Genomic DNA, 7,665 nt, shown 5'->3' on the forward strand with positions numbered 1-7,665 from the left:
AAACAAACAAAACTTGGCTTGTAAAATTTTGCTGTGCTGTAATAGGATACCTGTATTCTCTGATAGTGATAGTCAGCCTACAGAAAAATCCAAAAAAACCCACAAAACCTTAACACCTTTGTCTCCAGGCAAATAGGCAGAAAACCCCTCTAGTTACTTTTAGGTAAAAAAAAATAATAAAAAACGAAGCATGTTGTACCCAAGGTGGATTTAGGTCACCAGAATCTAACAAGAAATCTGGCCAAGATTCCAGGATTAAAACCCATTACTCTGGGGGGGGGAGGGAGATCTTAATAAGCATAAGTGTTCAGAACCTTAGGTTTTATCCCAAAGATAGTGCCTCTAGCAACAATGACCACCGCTACCGTAGTGCGGTACAAAGACTGCACTGATTTGGGACGGGGAGGGCTACCTACTGACTCAGCAACACCACTGTGTGCAGCATCTGATGTTTTCCCTGAATTCCAGTAAATTAAAAGCTTACTCCTTCAAGTTATCAAAGCCCATTTCACTGTTAGCAGAAATAATGTGGGCAGAAAACTGAGCTTTGAAAGCAAACTGCTGAGGAGGAGAAAGCCTTAGTTAGCTGGGGAAAAAACTTGGTTATATCTTGGAAACCATTTCTCTTTTAGCAAGGATCTGCCTTGCATTACTCCTTGCTCTAAGAATATAGCACGTGACTCCCTGTTTTTAATGCAAAGCATCCACCAAGCTATCATTCTGCTGGCGGCTTTAAAAGTGCCATTTGCCATGTCCTAGTTCTGTCATTTATCGTGCTGTGAGCTGATGGCACCTTGGCATCTCTGGCTGAGGATCAGTACCTGCTCAGAAATATGGCCTGAGGTATTAAGCAGTATCATTTTACAGTGCTAAACTTCCTAGCTTGCCAGCTTTGCTCTCTGGTTGAACATTTTAATCTTTGGGAAAAGAAGGGCCAGGCACCCTCCAGGCAGTTATTACATAAGATGGAAAGTCTTTGTTCCTTAACATCCCCCATCACACGGTGTATCTGTCCTATAGCACTCCCTTCTGGCCAAGTGTGATGCTATAGGTGCTCGCTTCCTCAGTTTCCCCCAATGTCATCTATAAATTAAGATTTTTTACATAAGGAACAATACTCCTTCTGAACGGTCTAGCTTATTAACTAAAGGTCCAATGAAAAGAAAGCCTTCACCCCAGCACCTTAACTGGGAGACTGAGTCAGTCTCACTTTATCCATTCTCATCTGGGTCCACCACTTCCCTTCAGCTCAGGTCCTTTCCCTGTAGTAGGGTCTCTTACAATTAAAAAATCTTTCCCTGGAGCCAGGGCTGGGCAGAGATCTGTCACCAGCTGCTCTTCTATGGGGCAGCATCTAGTTTCTGACAGGTGAGGCTTCCTGTCACTGTTTGGGAGTTCCCTGTCACTCAGAGCAGTGGCTCTCAATGAGGGATCCACCAAGCAGGGCAGGTTTTAGACTCGCTGGGGCTCAGGGCAGAAAGCCAAAGCCCAAGCACTGTGGGGCTGAAGCCTGAGCCCGAACAATTTAGCTTAACAGGGCCCCCTGTGGCATGGGGCCACAGGCAATTGCCCTACTTGCTCCCCCCAACACTGGCCCTGGCTTTTATATGCAGAAAACCAGTTGTTGTGGCACAGCTGGTGTCATAAATATAAAGGGAAGGGGAACCACCTTTCTGTATACGGTGCTATAAAATCCCTCCTGGCCAGAGGCAGAACCCTTTCACCTGTAAAGGGTTAAGAAGCTAAGATAACCTCGCTGGCACCTGACCCAAAATGACCAATGAGGGGACAAGATACTTTCAAAGCTGGAGGGGGTTGGGGAACAAAGGGTCTGTCTGTCTGTGTGATGCTTTTGCTGGGAACAGATCAGGAATGCAGCCTTACAACTCCTGTAAAGTTAGTAAGTAATCTAGCTAGAAAATGCGTTAGATTTTCTTTTGTTTAATGGTTTGTAAAATAAGCTGTGCTGGAGGGAATGTATATTCCTGTTTTTGAGTCTTTTTGTAACTTAAGGTTTTGCCTAGAGGGATTCTCTATGTTTTGAATCTGATTACCCCTTAAGGTATTTACCATCCTGATTTTACAGAGATGATTCTTTTACCTTTTTCTTTAATTAAAATTCTTCTTTTAAGAACCTGGTCCAAGGGTTTGGGTCTGTGTTCACCTGTACCAATTGGTGAGGATTCTCATCAAGCCTTCTGCAGGAAAGGGGGTGTGTGTAGGGTTTGGGGGGCCATTTTGGGGGAAGACGTCTCCAAGTGGTCTCTTTCCCTGTTCTTTGTTTAAAACGCTTGGTGGTGGCAGCATACTGTTCAAGGACAAGGCAAAGTTTGTATCTTGGGGAAGTTTTTCACCTAATCTAGTAAAAATAAGTTTAGGGCATCTTTCTTGTGGATCCCTACATCTGTACCCTAGAGTTCAGAGTGGGGAAGGAAGCTTGACAGCTGGGCTGTGGAGTTTTTTATAGCATGTTGTGGGGCAGGGCTTCAGAGTACACTGCGGGCCCTTTCCTTTGATAAGCTCCTTCCCTCAAGAGCTTCTTGTCTCTGGGAACCGCCTCAGCTGGGCACTGGTAATCCTTTATCAGGCTAATTAACTGCCAACCAGCCACCTCAGGATTTAATTACTTCCAGAATCCAGGTGTGTCTGAGTTGGCTTGTGCTCCCCTAGAGGAGACTGTCTGAGGTAGGCTGGTCCCTGACTCCCCTGCAAGAGCTAGCCTCTGTGACACCCCCTAAAAAAATAAAATGTAAAATGCCAATTTAAGAACCGGCACAAAGGAATGTGGGAGGTGGTGACAACTCCACCCCTCCTGCTTTTCAGTGGATCAAATGTCCTTGTGTTTTGGTGCCAGATTCCCAGCTCTGCCAGATGTCCTGTGTGGTCTTGGGCACGTCACTTATTCTCTCTGTGCAACTGCTCCCAACTATTAAAATGGAGATAATCATCGTTTCTCCCATAACAAAACTCGCAAAGGTTCCAGCCCTGCCCAATATTCCTCCACCTAACATCTGGCAACAGAAATGGCCAACAAACTCATCACTAAGGTCCAGCAAATGCCACGCTTGCCACTGTTCAGGAGTAGGTGAAAGGCGCCCTGCCACTGGCTACGTAGCAGAAATCCTATCTGGACAGTGCTGCACATTCTCCATCCAGCAGATTAAACAGCAGCTCACTGGCAGAGGGCCTCTGCCACTACCCAAAACTCCCACGTCAGCAGGCCAATAGAAAGACTACCTGACTTTGAGCTTCTGTGCTGCCTCTGGAACCAGCTTAACAGTTTCAGGTGTGGTGCAGGTCGCTGTCCCAACACCAACTATGCTTGGGACATCCAGCACTGCACACATTGCATCAGTGGGGCTGTGGAGGATGCTGTGCACATGCCGGATGGTTGCTCTTTGTGCTGGGTTCCTTGGAGGTCTTCCCAAGCTGAACACTGCTGAGTCAGAAGCCACTGGGTGGATCAAGACCATTTACCTAGTTTTGTTTTTTATTTTGTTTATCCTAAACCTGGCCTTGCTTGTCTTGCCCATGTGCAATTGCTCGTGCTCTCTCTCTCTATCTATCTATATATATATATACTCGTGCACGCACACACACACACCCACACCCTTTGTCCAGTTACTTTGTCTAGCATTTCTATTTGGAGTGTAAGCTCCAGGGCAGTGCCTGACCCTTATTGTGTGCTTGTACAGTACCTAGCATAATTGAGTCCCAATCTCAGGAGCTAGGGCCTCCAGCTGCTACTTTTTTCCTCCTAATAGTTAATATAGTTTTTATTTTTAATTTGGTAGAGTATTAATCTAATGGAAGAATCACAGTAGGACAAATGTATATTTGAAGGAATCAGTGTCACCGCTAGGTCACCTGACAGAGTAATGTAGTATATCACAACTGTGGCTGTATTTTGGAGATGTCAGTATATTTTAATGATTGCAACATAGGTGGGGAGAGCAAGGAGCTCAGGGTTCTATTCCCAGCTCTGACACTGCTCTGCTGTGTGACCTTGGGCAAGTCACTTAACCTTTCTGTACCTCTAATTCCCCATCTGTAAATGGGGGAAGCTTATTCTATCTACCTCACATGAGTTTCAGGAGGCTTATTTCATTAATGTTTGTAAATCACTGAGGTCCTTTCCCGCAAAGTGCTCTATAAGTGCAAATCATTCTTACAATTTTATTTTATTTTATCCCCCTGGGATCAGCACATGGATAGTCCTTTCCATCAATGGATCTCGTCCTGGGTCTCCTGGTGAAAGACGGGTGTCAGGCATCCCTGTGGCATCATTTCCCCCCTGCCTTTGCTGAGGGTTTTTGGGGTGACGGGAGAGCTTTGGCTAGGGAGCAGTATACCAGAAGTGGGGTTTATTTACATATGCACCATGACAGCCATGCTGTCCAAACGGAGCGTGGGAGTAGTCGTGGAGGTAAAGGACCTCTCTGTAGAAGAGGCAACTCAGTGTACTCCCCAGCTGCTTCTTAGTCCCACAAGCTTCAAGGTCCATTGTGGGAACTAGAGTGAGACTGTCATTGTCATTTCCATTGCAATCAGACTTGAATATTAAGTCAGCTCTATGCAAACACCCTTGAGGGAGGTATAAAATAAAGGTACAGTGCTAGTTCTTTGCTTTAAAGTTGACCTGCAAAACAAGAAAAATATTGGGCTTGTGATTTTTTTGACTTCTTTAGGGTATATAAAGAGGACTAAGCTTTTTTTTGGTCGGTCTGTCTGTCTGTCTTTTACATTAGAAATTCAGGTCCTTTCTAGGCTGGAAGATTCTATGATAAATGGAGCACAAGTGAAATGATGACATCACAAGAGCCCTGAGACTGAAAGCTACGCACTAGAAAGGGAAAGGAGTTTTAGTCAGATGGTCGGGTATTTCTGTTAGCACCTGCTTAACTCCAATATCTGATTAACATTTTGGAAAAAGGAAGCCTTTATATTCATGATATTTCTAAGAGATCAAGCAGCAGTAACCAACCCTCCAGGTCCCTTTATAAAGAAGCACAGAAAGGCACATGCCCATGTTTAAAACAAAAATCATTGCAGGTCATTTTTAAGACTCAGGGATTGTCTACACAAAAAAGGTGCATGACCTTAACTAGTATAGTTAAAGCAGTACACCCCTCCACCCCAAGAGTGGGAACAGTTATACTGCTTATCAAGGTACTTTTTCCTGTATAGCTACTTCTGTATGGGAAGGGGAATAAGTATTATAAAGCATCTTTATAGCAGTATAACTGTGTCCATGGCGGTGGTTCCACCACGAGGGCCATGCTGCCTGGGTGATGGAGTAAGACTTGTGACATGTACATAAGATATGCTATAGTCAAACACAATTTATTGGGCTTTAAACAGGGGAAGCTGGGTGAAATTTAATTGCCTGGAATATAAATGAGGTCAGATTAGATGATCTAGTAGACCCTTCTGGTCTTAAACTCTCTGAAAAATTATATTGCTAAAAAAACTCACCCCTAACTGAAATAGTTATACCAGTGCAAGATGCGTGTGAAGATCAGGCCTTTGTGTATTAAGTAAAGGTTTCCAGTGATGGTCGAAGAGGGGATAGAAGAAAAGCTGATGTTAACCTACTGCTCCATGTACCTCCCCACCTTGCTTCCTGTGATTAGGAAGATAATACACGGACACAGAATAATTCACACAGGCTTTCTATTAAGCTTGAACTATGTTTTCACACGTAGTGTTCTGCCCTTCAGAAATGGCAAAGGTTTGTTGAAAGCTTGGGCAAGTTGCAGCAACACTTGTTTCAGGGGTTTCACAGAACTCTTCTATATATGCAATGCATTTTCTTGGCAGCTGCCCTGCTCATATTTTTGATTAAGTGGGACAACAGAGGGCACTAGAACTGCAGCTATGTTTATAACAGGAGAAAGCAAAATATTTATTATCAAAGACAACAGAGTGAAGAGAATTCCTTCAAGACACATCCCCTTGTAAAGGCAGGAAATTGAACATGTGGGAAATGCTTCCACCCCTCGATCCTAGTGAACAATCCCATACTCAGAGCTGCAGAGGAAGGCTAATAATAATTATATTAATAAAGAAAATTCAGTAGAAATCCTGACATTCTTTCCCATATGCCCTGCAGAAAATTCCTTCCTGATTTTATATTTGAAGATCAGTTTAGCTTTGCTCATGTGAGCAACATCATGGTAGTTAAGCATCTAATCCTACTAATACAGTACGTGGAGATAATACTGATGTGTAAGCAATTGACAAGTTGAGTTAGGTTCTGCTGTACCATTAGCAGAAGGGAATTAAATCATATAAACAACATAGCCTAGTCACCTGTTCAGTGTATAAACAGGGAGAGGATGCAGGATATTTTTGCTCTTTAAGCAGGGACATTATCAGATAATACTAGGCAATGGCTGGAATCAGCTTTCTGCTGCAAGTAACATAAAAACATCCCTTAGTTAGTAGGGTTATTGGATCTGCCAAAATTATCAGTCCCCTTCACATGCTCCCCTGCAAATATGAACAGCGTCCTCTGGGCTTGAACCAAGTATTGTTTCATTAATATTCAGCACCACATCTAGCAGAGAAGAAAATTACACCCAGGGAAGAGAGGAGATAGATGAAGAGCAGTGGGAAGAAAGTAAATGCTTCTAAATTCTAAAGTGAAATTTTTCTTTGCTGACTCCCCCTCCGCCATCCTCACCCTATGTAAAGAAACTGCCACATGACATGTACTGCAGATGGACTGCAAGTGTTTTATAAGTAATCACACTAGTCGGATTCACAGCATATAGTATTTGCCAGTCAGTACAATGTGGATATGGTCCCTGACTGGGGCTTCTAGTTGCTACTGCAATACCCCTTAATAATTAATAATCATACCCAAATGTTTATATTTAATTAGTTTGGATTGGGGAGGTAATCCACAAAATTGTTGAGGAAAGAGTGAGATTAGTCCATATGGTCTTTTTGTTTTCTTTCCTTGGCCCTATTCTCCACAAATAGAAGATTTTTATGACTGGGAGTCAGAGCTCAGACATCCTGGTGATGGATGAAGAACAGTAACACAAACCTCCCCTACTAATTTTGCTCCTATCCACAAAGCTGCTGCTAACATGATTGTCCTGGCCTGTCAATCTGACCACGACATCCCCATCGTTTACTATCTCCCCTGGCTCCCGATCCTCCGTCACATTTAAACTTAATGTCCTTGCCTTCTAGACCCTACATCACTTGCTTCCTTCCCATTTACCCAACCTGCAGGCAGATCTTCAGTTGGTGTAAATTGTCATGGCTGGTGTATTAATAGTTTACACCAGCAGAGGATTTGTTGCTGGGTCTCCCATTGCATCAACGTCTACCCCATTAGCTCTGCCCATGATACAGCCTTGCTGCCTTGTTGATCTGTTTCTCCCATAAGTGTCTCATTGCCTTTTTCACACTGCCCTGCCTGTGCTGGTTTGCTGAAACTCTATCTTTCTCTTCACTCATCTCCCTCCTGAAAACATGTGATGCCTATGAAAAATTAGTCAATAATAGTCACTAACTTCTAGCTCTACTTCTGTCTAGATCTAGAAGTAACTAAACAGAATTGCCCACAATGTGCACATGACAGTCCTGAGTATCCACCCTGCTGTATTGCTGTAATCCTCCATCTTTCCTCACCCCACTCCAGCCTTGCTT

This window comes from Chelonia mydas, chromosome 2 (assembly GCF_015237465.2).
Source record: "Chelonia mydas isolate rCheMyd1 chromosome 2, rCheMyd1.pri.v2, whole genome shotgun sequence".
Taxonomy (NCBI): domain Eukaryota; kingdom Metazoa; phylum Chordata; order Testudines; family Cheloniidae; genus Chelonia; species Chelonia mydas.